At 29.1% G+C, this 20,928-nt stretch overlaps 1 protein-coding gene across 7 annotated transcripts in view; it reads right to left on the minus strand.

The window, feature by feature from the left end:
• Rhp (GTP-Rho-binding protein rhophilin) overlaps positions 1 to 20,928 on the minus strand; it is a 118,420-nt gene that overhangs the window by 52,684 nt on the left and 44,808 nt on the right. The window contains exon 1 of one of the 7 annotated variants that reach the window (XM_088193187.1): positions 1,513 to 1,720. The exons of 5 other annotated variants lie outside the window; for them this stretch is intronic. The gene's annotated coding sequence lies outside the window, so the exon portion shown is untranslated. Of the gene's footprint in view, positions 1 to 1,512; positions 1,721 to 20,928 lie in introns of those variants that run through there. One more of the 7 variants, XM_088193186.1, reaches the window with a different exon arrangement.

Below are 20,928 nucleotides of genomic sequence, written 5' to 3' on the forward strand. Positions count from 1 at the left end.
ATGTGTATTGTATGAGAAAATCAGGCGCGAAACGATCCGAATCGAATGCACAATTTGGCGTTTAATCGTCCGAGATCGAATTATTATTACATTATTAGTGTTATTGTGGTCTTTAGTGTTTCTACACGACGCCGTTGAATTATGCAGAATGAAATTTACAAGAACAGGAGATACGACTTTGCCCATTTGGCTCACGCTCGCTTTGAAACGAGATCGCGAAAACGTGATACATGTATAAAAACATGTAAAGAAGACATACTCTGAATGCTTTCGATTGGGCACAAAATTAAAATTAGGTACCGTGAAAGAAATTAAAAAAAAAATAACAACGTTATTTTCTTCATTATTTAACTTGACATTTTTTATATTCAGATATCATATTAAAAATTATATTAAGTTCAGAATACGTAATTACTTGTAAAACCATATATGTTGATGTCAATAGGCAATAAGATTTTTTACATACAGATAAAATCATATACCGATTTCAAACATATTATTATATTTTCTCGTACGTGCTGTATTTTACATAAATTTATATTTAAATCAGGCTAATCAAAATTTGAAGCATAGTGAATTTGATTTAACATAAAATTTGTACAATCTAGCAAAAAATAATTACAGATTTTTTTGCAAAAATGACTAATTTTCACTTTTTTTAGTAATAAACAAATTAAATATGTACTTAATAAAAACCACAATAAAATTTATTAATAAAATTTTGTTAAACAAATTACTAACGATATCTGAAAAAATAGATTTATTGGAAAATATTATTAGCAAAGTTGTATTAGTAAAATTATTGTCAGTGTAGTAAATAAAATAAATAATATTCCATTTAATTTTAATACGTAAAATTTAATTTTTAGTATCCAAAGTTTGTTTAATAAATATATTTATATAAAAATATGACTTTTAAATGAGACATTTTACATTCCAAAAAAAAGTAGCAAAAAATAGGATCTGAAAATATTTGTCAAAATGAATCTCTTTTTAAATCCGTCAAAAGATTTAGGTAACATAAAATTGTGTTAACGTAAAGGTTGCGAATATTTTTTGCTATTGTAATGACCAACTTTTAAAAAAGCACAAAAATCAACATATATTATAAATTATTGGGCTCAATTGAAATTTTAATTTTAATTGAATTTATAGTTAAATTTCAACCATAGTCTGTTCAGATCTACGATACACAAAAATTTCACGTTTTTTCGACGAATCCAATACTTCTACGCATGCGAGAGATAAACATGAAAAAAATCACACTGATCCATCCGATTGCCTAATTTCCAATCCTCCCTAACGATCATCATTACGCCTTTATTTAGCTCACATTTGCGCGCTCGTTTAACGATATCCTATTATGTAAATTTTCAGTTACGCTCGCTCGCGGTCACGAAAGTAGTGTTGCCGAAAAAATATCGCGCCAAAACATATATTTATCGTAATGCGCGAATTCGATCCCCCATTGTGTAATTATCGTCGATTAAATTATACACATTGTTTAGTTACAGTATTATATCGTGGTGGAAATGTCTCGTTTTTTGCGCGTCCGAAAGTACCGCAAATCGGTCGCGGCGATGATGGCCACACTCTCTTTCCCGCTGTCACTGGTCGCAAACCGGTCGGCGCGCGAGCCGGAAAAAATGTAGATCACCGTTACCGGAAGTCAGGGGTACGAGAACCGCGTCCGCGCAACTTGGCTCGCTCGTAGCGAATGAGAGAAATGCACCGGTGAGGCGGGTGGACGCACTGGCCAGGTGCTTCCAAAGCGGGGACGCAATGCAAGATGATTTATAGATCGAAAAAAGAGCGTAAGATTGACAATACATAAGTAAAAATCAAGCAACACAACTATAACTATCTGACAAGCTCATTGAAAAGCTCAGTGGATCGTGTTCTCGAGTCCTGACCGTAACGCTCTAGAATAAGGGACGCAATCGCGACTCTATTACACTTCACCAAGCATTGCCCGATTATCAATCCTACCCTTTAGTAACTTTAAAAAGCAATGAATTGTTTTTCACCACTCCTAGCAAAAATGCACTATCCTCTATAACAAAAATAAGTACATCGCTTCGCTAAAATACATTACAAACTAACGTATTGTACAGAGCTCGAATGGCGATGATCTTACTAAAATTTCTATCTCTGCTTAAACATCACTCGTAAATATAAAACAAACAACAATTACTACCTGACATGCTAAAAGTTTGTCAAGCAACTCCAGATATTTTTTGCAAGGACAACGAATAAGCATTTCTACGAATATTCTGAAACACTCCAGATTATCAGCATATAATTAATTTTATAAGCTCTCAATTGCCTCACGTATTTCATTGATAAAGAAACGAAAGAACAGAAAATACTCGTCGGAGTTTTTTCGTTTACAAGATAACAAATACCTCGTTAGCGACGATAGAGATCAATATAAGTCTAGATATTACTAAATATATAGCCACTCAAATTATGCATGAAAACATTTTAGTACCGCCCAGATTCTGAAACGCAATAGCGTACGACTTAAAAAGCTCGACGATGTAATTCATATAACAAAGACGCTATAGTACATATTTTTAAAGTTCCTAACAAAAATAATGTTGTACATTTATTATGAGAAAGACATTCGATTCAATTAAATAAATTTATTGTCTGTTAACAAAAGATCGGGTCATTCAGTAAAACCTAAAATGGTTCATTGATATAATTTTTATATATTTATTATATTATATCTTTGACAAAAAGGCAAAAGGATATGCGGGATTTTAATATTCTTCCGCCAGTGAATACAGAATAAAGATAGGGAATTAACTCAAGACAGGCAGTTCAGATTTATTCCATCGCAATTCAACAGAGCAGTTTATACAAGAACAGTGATTAGTAACATAAAATTTAAACCTGATTCTAGACAATCTTACCAGTAGAGAGCAAATATATATTTGCCCGTTTTTTAACTATTCGTTATTCGAATATTTGTTTTAGTTCTATTGAATAAACTTTAAAAACAAATTGTATTGAAATACAATGTGTTTTTAGAGTTCATTCAATATAAATTTAATGTTTCATAATATGAACTAACACAAATATTAGAATAACAAATAGTTAAGAAAAACAAGCAAATATATATTTGCTCTATTAGTTATTTTTTAAATATACTAATACAACTACATTTGTTGTTGAAACAACGATGGTATAATTTTTTACAATGTACCACTGCAGTATCTACAGTTGTTCCTTTTTTATTATGCAAAATTTATATTATCATCTTAAAAGTAATAAATGAAAAAGCATAGAAAATAATAAAAAAGTAATATTATGCCGCTGAGGACTTTCTTAATCTCTTTTAAAATCTCTGACTATTGACCTGAAATACCTGGTTTCGGATCCTATATGAACTTTAATGTTTTAATATTTTTTTATCGTGTCTGAGAGATTATTATACAATTATAATTTCGGTCGATCATCACAGATACCTACATTTTTTTAATCTCACGGATGAATATCATGACAATTAATTGAAATCTAACTAGACCATACATATTAGGTATCGAAAATTATATAATAGAGAATATTTTGTATGTATTCAATAACAACAAAAAATCAGTACGAATAATGTTTAATTAATAGTATGTCAAAAGTAATTTATTACGGTACTATTTTTTAAGTATACCGAGTCGTAGTAATTACAACCAAAAACCTAAGGTTTGTATGCGATATAACTAAAAAAAAACAAATAAATATACTTTTTGATACTAGTTTTGAGAAATAATCAAATCATATAATTGTAGAAATCAAACAATTAAAGGATTTCATTATTTCTCTCAAAATTCTATGTGAACAAAAATCGGAATTCAGAGTAATTATAAATGATTGGTTGTTAGCCAAAAATACAAATACAATCATTGGAGCAGTTTTCTTAGATTTCAGGAGAGTTTTCGAAACAATAGACAGAAAAATAATGTCAGTACAAATGGTTAAATAATTATTTAAAAAAAAATAAAGCAAAAAGTTATTTAATAAAATATTTTTTTCGTATTCCGAAGAGAAAATAATATCTTAAGGTGTGCCACAGGGGTCTAAATTGGGACCATTGCTGATTATATTATATATAAATGATATAATTATTAATATAAAAAATGTAAAATACATCTGTTTGGGGACACATTAATATATTGCATTATGTTAAAGAAGTTGTAGATAATTTAAATAATGAATTAAGTATAATATAAATATGGTTAAAAATAATGTATTTAAACTAAATGAGAATAAAACTAAATGTATGTTTAATAATTATAAAAATATATCAGATAATAATATAAATATTAATAACATAGATAAATATTTAGGATTAATTGTAGATAAAAAAATAATTTTAAAGAACATTGTAATTACATATTTAAAAAAAATAGTAGAAAAATATATGAAAAATATGTTAAGTATAAATAAAAAATAATCTACCATATAATTATATCGCCCCTTTTAAATTATTGTGCAACAATATTTTATATACTTAATAAATAAGATAAAACAATGTTGCAAAAAATATAAATAAATTATTACAGCTATCTGTCTCTAACTATCTATCTATCTCAATCAAATCAAGCATTATATATTGTCTTAAAGGACTATAACTACAATCATTAACAACAGAAACAATTTCCCAAATCATGAAGTAATGATTGTATATTTATCTACTCACAGCTATATTCATTTAAGAAAAGATTTTTTTTTTTCCGTTCCTACTGAATTACAAATTCCATTACAGAACTTGCTAATGCAGAATCGATCACTTAGATGTAAAACATAGAAAGTACGAAAAACTACATGACTCGATTTTCACTTTGCTGTGCTGTATATTGTATAATATAATCAAACAGCTATTAATTATTGATAGCTCAATGCAATTTTATATTTGTAGAACTTTAACTAGGAATCTATCTTAAAACACTTGCTTTTGCTTCCTTTTGAGGATTTGGTAAAAAGGTGACATTAAATTATCATGAAACAGATTCATATATAGCACTGCTACAGCCTTACTTGAGATATGCTTTTCCACGAAATTTTGTACTGTTTTGCACATTATAGATATCCCTAATCTCATTTGAAGTAAGGGTTCATGAGTATTCTCTTAATAACCCCACACCATACTTTATCAATATCTTGGGGCAGCTCTTGATGTGGAAATGATTTTTATAAAAGTCTCTGAAGGTAAGATTTGCTCCTTCATTACTAGAAATAATGATTTGGTGTAAAGTTTTTTGACATTTGAAATGATTTGCTGATCTATGGGTTGGAGTAATAAAGTAGTGATGGGAAAAATAAACTTGCTCTCAATGAAAGTATCTTCAAGGTCTAGAAAATGAGCAGGAGCATTATCTAATAACCAACAAGATTAAAGTGGCAAATTATATTATAAAAGGTGTCTTAACTGCAAGAAGAATTATCGGCTCGATTGAGGAAAAAGTGACGCAATAGTTGCGGCTCGTATTACAAAACAGTGCTCGTTTATCAAATCAGAAATGATTTAAAAATCTGCTCGTATTCCAAAGCATTTATAAAACAAGTTACTCACAATCAATAATTATTTTTAACGAGCTGTATAAATTTATTATGAGTATGTAAATCATCATTAATTTATATTATAAAGACTAGTTAACTAATTTTATCTTCAGTTTTAATAAGCACTGCTGAAACAAATATTGGTAATATATGAATTAAATTGACCCGAAAACAGTCTAATAACTATAAATAGTAACATTTTATTTTGACTACAATGGAATACGGAATCAAAATAGTTATTTTAATAATTTTTATTTGATTTTATTTGGAACTAGGGATATACTTAAATTAATAAAAAAATATTATTAAAAAACAACTTGAATACAAAATTTGTTGAAAAGTATGATAATCAAATAAATGCTAAATGGATTGTGCCATTGACTAATATGCTCGATGAAAACGTGGCACAGGGGTTGTGTCACCGGACAGTAATAAAAATATGGTGCACATGCTGTGTATAGTGTTAATACTATACAGGCCAATATACAATAAAAGTTATATAGTAAATAAGTATAATTTCTTAATTCAGAAACTACTTGAAATTACATTAAAAATTGAGCTAACAATGATAGTGAATTTAGCTATAGTTGATTTGAATTTTGTGTGATAAAAGGCGATCTTAACTGCACTAACGAAAGCCTTCTAAAATCAATTAAGATTTTTACGGTGCTAGATTCCAAAGAAATCTTTTTAATATTTATCGGTATAAATTGGGCGCCGGTCCGTCCATCCATCAGTGTGGGAGAGCAAGGGACCCTTCTTTAGTTAAATCCCAAAACCTAGCCGTCTGAGGTAGAGCACGAGGCACTATCTAGAGACCTGGAGGGTGATGTTATTAATACGCAATGCAATTACAATGCTGGCTAGCCAGCGAGATCCTGTCTCCCTGAGCGGTCGGAAGAAAAAGTAATATATCTCCAATAACATATTTAGTACTACGGGAAGGGAGGGTATGGAACCGCTCACCCGGCCGTCACAAGCTGAGTGCCCGTCCGAAGGGTTGGACTCGTAGGGCCTACGGCAGTGGTGCATGATTGCATGTTTTCAAAAATAAAATAACATAAACGAAATTAATTATTTTTTAACGCATACACAGGCATTGCTTTAAAACACATTAAAAGTAGTAATTAATAATATTTTATTGAACTGGCCATTGAAAAGGGAGCCAAATAAATAAATATTTCATGCAAAAATGTGTTTAACTAACATGTCTTAACAATTTGCGATATTTTTTATATATCAAAAAATACTTCCATATAAAAACATTTTAGATTATGCAATCAAACATGTTCTTTTAATTGTCAAACTTTCCTATCATTAAACAGAATATATTACGTATATTTTTTTAATTAATTGCAGTGTTTTGCAATACACATAAACGTCAAGTTTACAGTTGATTTTTGCTAATAATATTCAAAAAATATATTTCTATTTTAATTCTGGCTTTTTATTGCTAATTACTTTGTCCACCATTAGTCATATTTTACACCTAAAATATCTTTATTACAATAAAGCTTAAAATTCGGCATTTTTTACCAATGAATGTATTTACATTTTTAAGCACACATCAAAGAAAAGCTATTTACACAATAAAAATAAAGGTGTAACTAACGCGTGACCTCCCATTGTGTTTGTCCAAAATATTATCATATTTCTCCTATGAATAAATTAACATTTAATTAAAGAACACATCATCAAATTTCAGTTAAATATTAGATAAAGAAGACACAGATAATATATTCATAATCGCTTAAAATAAATTATATCAAACATTGATGACAAAATATATTTTTCTAATTGCTTTTTTTTTTAAATCCACCATTCACATAAGTGTTCAATAAATTAAATCACCGTTATTCTTGATATGTAACATAGCTTGTTAGTATCTACATTCGAGCGAACAACAAACTACTCACCAGCAATTACACAGAAATAAAAACGCTACGCCTCAACGGAATCACTTATTAATTGTGGAGTATTGTAGCTGTACTTTTATGCCTGAGTTAATTAATTATCTAATCTAGTGCGAATACAATGGCAAACGGCAGAGGGGTCGCGACCCGCAGATCGAGCGCCTCTGATCGAGGAAGTGAACAGCAGCAGTGCGAGTCATGAGCAAACAGTTAACCTTTGAAGAGCGCCGAATCCATCCGAGATAACCATCGTTAATATTATTCCTCTTAATCTTAATCGGTAGTTTAGCTCAATTTATATTATTTAAAAAGTTAATAGATGTAATTAATTGTTAAACATAAATATATTAATTTACAAATGCATTGCTATTGCATTTAACTACTATAACAGTTAATTTTTTTTAATTATAAATTTACAATTAAATTTTGGTTTTACGATTTTTTATCATAAAAATTGTCATTTTAAGGCAATATTTTAAATTTATGGGTAGACGTTCGCAGTGCGACGCAAAGAAGCGTAAAAAAGTTCGGCTTGGTTGATCACAAGAATAATGAGCTTAAGTATTTTTTACAACATACATATGTATACATAATATACGTTTTAAATTTGTCTGCAGTTGTATGCATAATATTTAAATATAAAAAATGTTAATAATTTTATTAGGTAAAATCCTTCAAAGATACTTTGTTCATTACCACAACTATTTATTGTATTTCGTAGGGCATTCAAAAGTATCCCAAAACAAAGTGTAAGTTGCTTAACTTCACAAATAGATAAATATTACTTGACAATGCCACTTTACTGCCACAGTTACACTCATAACAAAATGACATGACAATTCCATTGTCACTGAATGCTACACTCCAAAATATTAATAATAATAACACTCTAAAATATTTATTTCTATTAATTAATAAATTCGTAATATTTATAAATTAAAACTGAATTAAACATACCGTATTTTGACACTACGTGATTTTCGGTCATTAATAAGCAACTCTATAGATACATGCTGTATCTATACATAATGTCGTTCATGCTTAACTTTAAATATATCCGAAATATATCGGTTTATTGTAGCATATCTTTATTAACATATAGCTATTAAAAATATATCTACAGATAATTATTACTCATTATAATAACAGTTACTGTAAATACTTATAGCTTTTCTAGAACTAGAAAATTAATAGCGCATTATTAAAGTATTTATTTTTTAATAACTCAGAACCTATAAAACTTTTTAGAGATACAATAAAGTAAAATTTCTCAAAAGCGATTTCCTGAATAATAAATTTATTTTTATATACAAATTAAATTAGAGCTGAATTTATTCGTTCAGTAAAATTGTTTGATTTTTGTCATTAGTTTCATTAAATGGTCAGTCGTAAAGCGCTCAATAATTATACAATAGAGTTTGCTTTTTTTATATAACTTTACATTTTAAAATCAAACAAATATAACCATTTAAATTAAATGTTGTTTTTTTTACAGATAATATGCATTATGAAATGGTTTAAAATATTTTTATAATAAAAATCACAAAATATTCTTTGAATATTTAATATTTAATAAAAATAAAAAGTTTTGCTATTATAAAGAGGTAAAAATACGTAATTTAAACAAGGGCGCATTATTAATAAACTCTTTAGAGAAATCGCCAATTAAACAAAACGAGATATTAAAATATGAGTAAAAACAACACCCCTAAAAAAACAAGGATAGCTTTAATCAATCCAATAAATATTTTGGTTGAATTTTATTAACTCTCTGTGTTTTATTTAAACGAGAACTTAAAAAATATATGGACATCTCATTCTCATTTAACTGCATTAAATAGACTGTAAAGCCAATGGAAAATATATTGCCATCATGTAGAAGGGGTGTTTATTAAAGGGCGAACCGTTTGACTATATGGCTCAATTGGTTAAGATAAACCCGTTCACTATTCGTAACGTATTTTACATATACAAACTCGGAAACAAAGGAGCAGAAAGATCAGTTCTTCGAAAACTCACGACTACTAGATACTCTAATCTAAATATATTCGACCGTTTATTTTACTATAAGTAATTTTTCATACTTATAGTAAAATATTTTTTAATATTAATATATATTTTTACTGACTTTTCCTCATTTAATTAGCAATGTGAGATTTTTTAAATTAAATGCGTGAGCGAGCAATTTACAGAAACGCTACGCAAACAGCAATCATTCTTGCGACGCTGTTTATATTTTTAAACGTTTTGTAACAAACGACTAAAGCGATTTATCGCAATGGAAAAATGCTTAAGAATAATCTAATACAAAATATCCGTCAAAAGACGCTTTCACTGAAAAAATCAAAGGCTGATTTACTAAATCCATTAATTAAAATATGAACAAAACGTGTGTGGGTCGATTTGTACGTAATAAATTTCATCGAGTAATTATTCTGCGCTGCGTTGGTGTTACAGTGGATGGGTCCCTTGGCCTTGGGCCTCGCTAAGGCCCCCTCTGGGGCCTTGCCGCTTGGGGAACCACGAACAATTCGCCTGGACGCTTTCTTCCTACGGAGACCTTGGAATGACGTATTCGTGACGAAACATACGAATATATTAAATGATTGAAGTCAACTTATAATGAACTAGAAGAAGATCTTTCAATTAAAAATTACACGATGGATGTAGAATACTTTTGAATCCATTTAGTACCATTTTGAAGAAGCAATGCATGGTCCTACATGAGAGCGATCCCAGGCCCTGGGAAAACAATGATTCCGGGCCTCACGACAAAAATGGAATTTTATATATTTTTTGACATCAAAATATAATTTATTAAATAAATAATAATAGGTACGAAAATCATGTTTAATGCAAAATATTTTAATTAGGCTTTAAGAATTATTAAAAATATCTACTCGTAATATTTCCTTGTTTTATTTGCTGCTCAGTGTTGCCATATAGTGAATTTCCAGTCAAGATCAAAAGCAATAAAATCATGCCATCGCTGTGAAAACACTCGATTATCAAGACTTTTTACAACAATATTACGAGTGAGAATCGAATGAAGTACATTTAAACCGAATTTTGACCAATAGGAGCGCGCAAAAAACAATTATCACTTCTCAGAAGTCAAAAATCCACGTCAAAAGCAAAAAAATCGTGCCGTCGCCGTCGCAGTGGGAACGCTCGTTACCGAGCGTTCCCACTGCGACGGCGCCGACACGATTTTATTGCTTTTGACGCGAATTTTTGACTTCTGAGAAGTAATAATTGTTTTTGCGCTCTCCTATTGACCAAAATTCGGTTTGAAAATATTTTGATCAGCCCTCTTATATTATAAGTCAATAAAAATATCGGTTAGGAAAGCTATCATATTTTTAAAACATAGTGAAATATCGAAATGCAGACAAATTATGGAGCAATATGTGAAATTCTTTAGCTTTTTTCCCCCTGAGATATGAGTTGGCTTAGATTGTATTTTGGACTTATTTTATATAAATAGTTTTAGAACTTTCATTAGGTTAGGTTTTGGTTTGAACAGTAAATGTTCGTTTCGCAACTGTCAAATTGAGTTTCAGAGACATTTTAGAGTAGCATATTAGCGCCTATCAGTTAAAATATATTTTCGCTAGTAGAAATATATATCTACTAAGGAAAATGTGTTTGGACTTAACTAGAGAAAATATAGCTTCACAGAAAAATACACAGTCACTGTAAAATTTATACATCGCATGTAAATAAATGTGTAAATGTTTATATAACTACATATGGAAAAGTTAATATCATATAATTTTACTAGCACCTGTCAGACAATTTATATTTTCACTGGTAAAAATATATATCCACTGGTGAAAATGTATATATAAGACTGTTTTATTTAGATTTTCTTTGAAGGGTAAACCCTCCCCTCTCCCCCTTCTCAGCAGACCTGCATAAGATAAAAATTCTAAATGCACTTATGGTGGTTTGAAGAGAAAAATCACATTTAGAGAAAAAATGTTTGACCTATGATTGATTTGTGATGCACTCCAAGAATCAGAATTAAGTTTGGCACTACAGGACGCTTCATAAGATTCCCATGTCGTCTGGACGAAGTACCGTTACACGAAATAGCATGCTTTATCTCTTTCTTCGTTGCGTTGCGACACCCTTCCCACTTTTATTTCTAGGGGATCAGCGTCAGTTCTGGATTGTTAAATGAATAAATTTGATTAACCTACAATACCACTAACTTCATTCCATAACTTTGCTACTTATGTATCCAATTTTTTTAATTTTGCGCAGAATTTCAACGATCTTTTAAATAAATATAATTATTATAGTCATTATTAAATGTGTTCCTACTATTTGTGTTCTTACCAAAAGCAATTAAATATTTGTATTTATTATAAGAAAAAAGCATTATTATATAATACAAATAAAATGGTGAATATTTCTTTAGAAGTGCAGGGTAACACCCCCACGGTGTATGGCTGAGAGGCAAATAGTAGTGGATTCTAATTAGAATGTAACGGTAAACCGTCGAGCTCGATAGGGAATCTTATGATGCCTACAGGACCGCACCCTACTACAGAAACTTTGCTCCCTAATAAAAATGCGCTAACGATATTTATTTTGGTAAAACTCTACAAAAAAAGATTCAATAAAGAATCCCATTGACCAAAGTGCATTTTAAATCGTAAATGCACTTTGCATTGTTTGAAAGCAATGATGATGAGTTGGCGAATTGGTCTCATGTACTTGGTCAAACACATGACTGAAGTTGTTAATACTCGACTAGAGATGGAAATTATAAAGTAGTGAATCAGACTGAAACTTAATGAAATATAAATGATTGTATTTATTTTCGAAAACACATATCCAGAAAAATTGTTGCATTTGATACGGACTGTGATTTTCATTCCCGTTTCTTCGAGAGTTTTCACAAATTAATCAAATTGCCACTTAACATATACCATTATAAATATAATAATTTAACATAATATTTACCAATACGACTATCAAATTATGCAAATTAAATTAATATTCTGCACACGCTCATCAAGTGCAATCGAATAATGCTATAATACACATTCATGTACGCTGTCCATATTGTATCACGAATGAACTTTGCATGTATTTATCGAGTGTGAAAAATTGCATTGAATATTAAATAGTATTGCTTTTTTAATATGTGTACTTTTCACATTACAGTTAAACGTGATTGCTAAGTATTAATACGGATCTTATATTAGATTATTTTAATTAATATGCCTCAACTTGTATTATATTAATTTTTATAAAATTTATATTTTTAGCACCGTTATTTTTTAATAAGTAATATAACTGTAATATTAATATTTTATTCGTGTAATAAAAATAATTGTATCCACTTTCTTAACTTGAAATAACTATTACCATAAACTTGACCAGTAGCGGTCCTTAGGAATTTTTATTTTTATTAAAGTTGCAAGATTGAAAAAAATATCCTTAATACAACTAAAATATGTACTATATTAGACAAAAATAATTTACTTACTACTTCACTTAAGGTTCTCAATTATTCGTGGTTTTTAACTATTTGAGTATTGAATAAAAAATAATGAAAGTATTCGAATATATTAGAAAAAAAAATCGGTTTTTACCGATATTAATTTATTTAATTAATTAGTGCAATTAATTTCATGTAAATATTATTTAATTAAAAAATAAATATTGACATGGTATATTTGTTGAACTTTTTGAATTTTATAAAATATGCATAAAACAATGCTTTGAGAATTACTGATCAGTAAGGGCGTTAAATGGAAAATGCATCATTTTAGTTTTTTCCGTTCACCAAAATTAAGATCAGCTGCGATTAAATTAATTCAGAAAAATTGATGGAACATTTTAAATACATAATTTTATAGAATTTAAGATATGTCACAAAATAAAAATATGTGAAAATTGCGACTTCCATATAAAATTGGGAGATGCTTCAAATACAATAGTTACTTAAGTAGCTTTTGATATATATTGTAGCATATATTACCAGCAAGATAAATCAGTGGTTTAATCGCTTAAAGTATGTTGATCTGTGGTTACACAGAGGACGACTTTTAGCATGGAAAAGAGTAGAAAAGATTTGCCAGACGAGAATTGGACAAAACCTTGGAATTTACTATAAACATTTGCCTTAAATAAAATAAACTTAATTTATGCTAAGAACTGAATATATATTATTTTAAATTAAAGATTAAAAAGTTGAGAGTGCTGGCACCTCACCTAGAAAGACTTAGTTTCAAAACCTATTTTGACTCTAATGTTCTATAATTTCTATTGTGTCTGACAGATCAAAATTAATGATTACTATATAAATATAATTCTAATCGATCATCCCAAATAGGTTTTCTTATATTTGTATAATCTTAAATAGCATCTAATTGTTGAATAGCTTATAATAAATAAAATAGATGTCATAAAAAAATACAGACAAATTTCAGTCTAGTCTAGTGTCTTACTATTCACTATTGTGTTTACTCCGTTGTAACGCAGTGGTACAACAGAAAATTTACAATTAAATAAATAAATGATTAACTAGCATATTATATTATCATCAAGATAAAAAATACATATTCTATAAACAATTTTAACTCTAGCCCAGCGTAAACTAAAAGTGTCCAACCCGTGGCTAATCAGAGATGAACAACCTTTCCCCAGCACAAAATACTTTCACCCCGGAATAGCAGAATCAATGAAGAATCGATTCATCACACCACAACCACCGCAAAGCCTAACTGATATAATAATAATAACACTGCCCGATTATTATCAGACGTCCGATTATACGACTGACCCGCATTCTGCTCGATAATCTGTTGCGCAATCGGCCGTTGCGGGAAAAACGTGACCCATCTGCTGTTATTATTATATTATATTATACACATATCTATAAGTTGTGTACCGTTAATGGTTAACCATGCGCGGGTTCCATATTTTTACTATGGGCGCTATTCGCGCACTGGATAATTAATTCTAGACACACATTGGCGGGCGATTCGTGATCGGATCAGGTGGCGGCGGACCTTCGAGTTCCCGTTAAGATAATGTGGATATAAAATTGATGAAAAAAATAATGACTAATATATCACTTAGAAAATGATTTTTTTATCTCGTTAACTCAGAGGTTATATTTTTGGGTTAAAGATGAAGGTCAGATTTTAAAATTAAATTGAATATTATAATTGACCTACTACTCTACTCGTTAAATAAATCTCACGCGAAATCACGAGTACTTCATAGTAAAAATACATCGGAATAAATTACAAAAATGCAGTCTAAAATTTTTCGCATACTTAACTGCTTGATTAACTGCAATTAAATTAGTGGACTCACCTGAAACAATAGAAAAAAATATTTATAGATTGCGTTTTGCCATATTTAATAGTTTTATACAATTTATATTGTATGTTATATACAATATATATATTAATATCTCGTGATCCTTAAACATTTTGTCATGTTTAATATATTTTTACAATTCTCGTGATCTTGTGATCCTTACGAAATAGAAAAAATAAATCAAGCATATGCGTTATACAAATGATTGCGTTTCTGAAAAGACATTCAATAAACGATTTAAAAGCATTTACAATTATACGTTCCATAGAATAAAATAATTATCGAACTAGACTGATTATAAAAAAATTAACACATTTATCAGATAATAACTGTTTCCACCCTGATTCATCGCATTAGCCAGATGATCATGAACTATTGAGAAGAGACGTTGGGTTGTTGAAAATATTTAAGCTCAAACAAATCTGTACATAAGCTCAAATCAAACTTAATATATGTAGAATTACAACTTCGCTTCTGACTTGTAATACATGAGAGTCTAGCTTAACACTAAGCGGTAAAAAGTAGTCGCCTTCCACTTCAACTAGGTCCAACTAAGCAGTCGCCTGAAACCCAAGAGTTCAACACGATCTTCGAGACGACTTCAACAACGGCGAAAATAAGCAAGCGCAAATTGTACTGCTAATTTCAAAACAGTTTATATACAAGAATTCTGTACTAATAAAAATAAATGCTAAAATTTTAAATGAAATCATAAGTAAAACAGACACGGCAGGCGTTTGAAAAAAATGAAAGATATCTCGTAAGCTGTAAAAAAATTTTGCTTATTTTTTTATGTACCAAATATAAAAGTAGTAACCCGAATTCCCAATAGTTCAACCCGATCTTCGATACGACTTGGAGACTAAACGACGCAGTACCACAACAAAATCTACGTATCTATATTTAAAACATACATTCAAATTACACTGTCAAATGTGATTTATATACAAATTATAATAAAGTCAGTATTTACTTAATTTAAAAATGGAAGACCATCAAAATAAATAAATTAAAAATATAATTTGACAAGTCAATAGGTATTTGACAAGTCTCGGGGGTAATTATATACATTAATTAAAAATTGATACATCGCCAATGTTTATTGCCGTAAAAACATGAATTTTTAATTACTTACATATAGCCGTGTTCGATTTCGCTACAGGCTTATATAAAAATCGATTATCATAATTATATCGTTAAAACTCCAAATCGCATTTTTTTAGAAATGTGAGATTTAATTTCTGACCCCACAGCTATGCAACGCGACCTCACCTTTCACTGATAATTTTATAAACAAAAAAATAATACAATATTTCATAACGTCATTAAAGTATTACACTCGCGTGCCTTTTTACTAGCATTACGCATTATGTGTATATTATTTACCGATTTTTGCAATCAATTATGTATATTAAAACGTTAACGCTGTAAGAGTAATTTTATAAATAATAAAATGAACTAGAAAGCTAAGTGTATTTGTGATATTATGTAGATATGTGCATGCTATAAATGATAATGGCTAAAACGGCAATGAGCCGAGCGTAAGAATAAGCTCGATAATTGGAAGTCGGACCATTATTAGTGCTTTTCTCGATTTTATGTCGGTGCTGTAAAGTAAAGTAATGAAACTTTATGATTCATCAATTCATTTATATAATGAAAAAATTAAAACGGGTTAAGACCTCCTTAAACATTCAGAACGATTTAAAAAGTTTATATACGCTATATTTAATTTTATTCATTTCTGGGTTACATAATGCGTATAAGCTTTCACAATAATGTTTAATATTAAAAAGCATAGCTTGTAAGATAATTAAATAATCTAAATATACCAACATGATGGACTAGTTGTATTATATATGTACATATAAAAGTCAGTGAATAATACCTGAAATTCTATATGAACTCTAGTGCTTTTCAATTTCAATCGTGTCTGAAAAATTAGAATTACTAATTATTACATACAAAAATCATACTTTAAATCAATAATCATAAATTATGTTTTCTTAGATTTTCCTAATCTCATAAATGCATATCGTGATGAATAATTTAAATAAAAGGGAGAAAGTGACGCAATACGTACTGCTCGTATTGCAAGACAAAATTGATAAAAAATACTCGTATTGCGAAACACTCATAACCCAATTTAATCTTAATCAGAGGTTTAACTGTATTCTGAATTTCTATTTATATACAAAGCATTTTAATTACTAAATTATTAAGCTGTTTTTACCCATACTTTTAATATTGATAATTATTATAAAAATACATTTTATTAACAAACCAGGAACAATTTTTTAATAAGATGCAGTTATTTGCATTTTATTTTTTAAACATACATAAAATGTTACTAAAACATTGCCAATTGAAATCAAAACATTTATGGAGTATTTAAAAGTAGCCCAGTTTTGCAATTTGCCGTTCAATTTTAATTGTGAAACAGCATATCTTTCCGCCAAAAATGTTAGTAGACCGTAAAGTGTTAGATAAACGATCATCAAAGTTAAATAAATTATTCACCATTTTTGTGGGTTTTTTATTGATATTACACAATCTAAATGTTATATACATAATTTAGTTAATTTATTATTAAAACATTTATAGATTCAGAAGCATATAAGTTACTATGAGATATAGATCTTTATATTTAATTTTTAATAATAATGAAAAAAGCTGACAAATCTGTACAAAAATTATGTAATCTATTTGAGGTAAATAGGGAAAAAATCGGATTATTTTAATGACATCTCTAGTAAATACGTTTAATTGATTTTATTTTATATAATAATATTACGACTCACAAATCGCAAGTTATGTAATGTACATATTCATAATTATTAATTTTGCTATAACATATAAAAAATTAACAAGGTTACATAATTGAGACATATTTTTAGCCACAAAGTGAAAGATATGATTAGATAACTTTGACTTTACTTTAAATTCATTTTTTTAAATATTAAATTATTGAAGATCATGCCGTTTTTAATTTGCTTAGCAAAAATTTCAATGTACTTTAGACTATTTACTATTTGTAAAATATATGGTTTACTAATTTGCTGTGCTTCAGATAATTTTAAATACCTAAATGATAGTATAACATGCGTTGGAGTGCTGTAATGATCAACTCTTGTTCCACTACTATTTGCTCTGTCTATAAATAAGCTCATTACTGCCATTATTATTTGGAGAGATTTACAAATGCCTGAGATCAACAAAAAACTCGATATTTGGATGTCGTATCAATTGAGCGATAAATTAACTAAAAATAAAAAGCTTCATAAAAAAAATAATAAAAAAAATACATAAATATTTACTTAACTGGGGACCTTGAGCCATTAAAAATAAAATATATGCCTTTGAAGCAAGATTTACTTAGGAGTTTTATGTTAATACGTTTGTTCTTGTCAGTCACTGACTATATTTTACTGAATGTATTAAAAATTTACAATTAAGTTTTTTATGTAAGTATAGAAAAGTGTGATATTTTGAATGACTTAAAAATATTTTAACTACTGGTGTTACTCCACACCTAGCAATCTAATGTTATAACCGGTCTAATTAGCTATTTATATAGTAGAATTTTATTTTTTCTTGTTAATATGCTTTTTCCGTTTAATATCGGTTTACAGGCCGCAATGGCAAGAGTTTCGCAATACGCTTAGTTAATGTTAGTTTGGAGTCCAGATACCCAGATATTTGACGCTCTCTCTATATATATATATAATGCAGTTTCTTTGCTTGTGTTAGTAATTATTTATTTGATCAAGTAATTATTCAATTTTGCACAATTTTTTGTTACTTTTGTGCTTAATTTCAATTAGTTTAAGACCGGAAGAACAAGTTATGATGACTGTGTCGTCAGCGTATATATAATATATAAGTCACAAATTCACGAGGAAAGGAATGTCATGAGTATATATTGTGAAAAGGGACGGTCTGAGCAAATTACCCTGCGGGACTTAAGCTAGAATTTTACGCGGTATCTAGAGTTCATTATTTAGCTAGACAATCAGAAGCTATACATCAGCACACGCCACAGTTTTCACTTTTTATCCAATAAACACGCACACTAAATTAATACAATCGTATGTTAGGAGTTGATAGTCAGCTACTGTGATATTATATATTTGTGCGAATGGGCCGAAATATTTAAATTTATAGCTGGATGCAATCCAGACAACCTTGAAACGAGAATTTCCGCTTCACAAACAAGCGAGACAATGAAGTATCTCATGCATTGCTTTTAAAAAAATATTTGAGAATGAATCATTAGATGTTTTTTGTAACAAAATGGGTAATAATGAGGGAAGAGCTATTAAAAGATTGCTGCCATTCCAAACAACCTATCTTTATGAACAAAGATTCTAGAAAACGATGTCAATAAAAAACAAAAATGGAAATCGTATCAATTAGAGATACCTCTTCGAATTGCATCATCTACAATTATGCCTAAGATTGACAAACCAGTTATAAACGATAAAATATTGTATTTGATGTCCGAAGAGGATATTTTTTAATTCTGTACAAAAGGAAGTTAATTGTTTGTTTAATATTTTTTTAAATATACGACTTTAAAAATATAGTATTTTTTTGTAAATATATTTTATATGTATTTTTATCACTACATAAAAAAAATATTTTACTAATTTTGGAAATATTTTTAATTACATTTTTTAAATAATATATTATACGTGTAACATTATTATCGACCTCTACAAAACTCGCCGAAATATTCCGATACTCTGCTGTTTTTCAATAATAGCCGTTATTGCAGCGCATGAAAACAAAAACTACACACAATCGTTTTTTCGTGCCTCGGCCCTAACACGCACGAATGTATGTATAAAAATTAGAAGCCGTGGTGTAAACTGCTATATATTTAGATAATTCATAAGTTAAACCGTCGTGCGAAATAGTGTCAAATGTTCTTTCAATACCCAGAATTAATAATCCTGTACTATATCATGTTAAATTTACCGGAAATGTATTGGCGAGTCATTGAATACATTTCGCAAAAGCGAGACTGTTTTTTTATAATTTAAGAGATATTTTTAGACGCAATAATTTTTTTAATATGTTATAAAGCGAATATAATAGAATAATAAGACGATAATTGATCAAAATGCTATCTTCTTTATCGGGATTTTTAATTGTATTATTTTTAGCTGTTTTCAAGATAGTGTAATAAGCACACAATACATATTTTAGATAAGTAGTGAAAGTTATCAAAAGGAAGGTTTTTATCATGATGTTATTTATTTTATCTAGTCCAGGAGATTTTTTTTATTTATTTTTTATACATAACTCTAAAATTTCTAGAGGGTTTACTACGTCAATTGTCTGATTATTTATCCCTGATTTGTTCATTTTAGGAAAAATATAGAATGTCTTAATAGCACTAGCTAGCATTTCATACTTTTCTAGATTGGTTTTCGCTATGTTATTTCCGTTTTTTAACGGTGGAATATATAGTTTTATTTTTAGACCATAAGGAATTGCCAGCCGGGTTTTGGAGTATACGCGACTACATGTCGTTTTTATTTTTTTAAATTTACAACCGAATATAGTAAGTTAAGCTAGAACCTATATACATATATATGTATATTCATTAATGCATAAATTATAGGGCGAATTTCAAAACTATTTCTATGCTTTCGTCTACATTTGTGCATAGCTAATCATTTAAAAGCATATAGTTTTATAGTATATATCTGTATTCGAAACGAACATATGTTACAAACCAATATATGTCATAATTATACTCGTATTTTTTGTCTACAAGGCGCATTGCCCCCGAAATAAATAAATAAATATAAGCCAAGTTTTTTTACAATAATTCATATTTCAGTCAATGAAAAATATTAAAGACGCCAACGAATATAAATGCATTCACCGCATACATTTTTACGCAAATCCTAATCGTCGCCATCCTGGCTGAATCACTCTACATAAATACTTATACAGGATATTAACCCCAGCGGCAGAAGCCTCGCAAGTGACATTTCCTGGTTTCGCCTCGCGCCAGGGAGGTGCCCCGAAGGCGAAGATACTCAACTTCCTGTCCAGGTTCTTAACCGAGACCGGACTGCAGGAAGTGCTAACAACC

The sequence above is a fragment of the Plectrocnemia conspersa genome, unplaced genomic scaffold (genome assembly GCF_051122295.1).
Source record: "Plectrocnemia conspersa isolate PC_06_02 unplaced genomic scaffold, ASM5112229v1 ptg000009l, whole genome shotgun sequence".
Taxonomy (NCBI): domain Eukaryota; kingdom Metazoa; phylum Arthropoda; class Insecta; order Trichoptera; family Polycentropodidae; genus Plectrocnemia; species Plectrocnemia conspersa.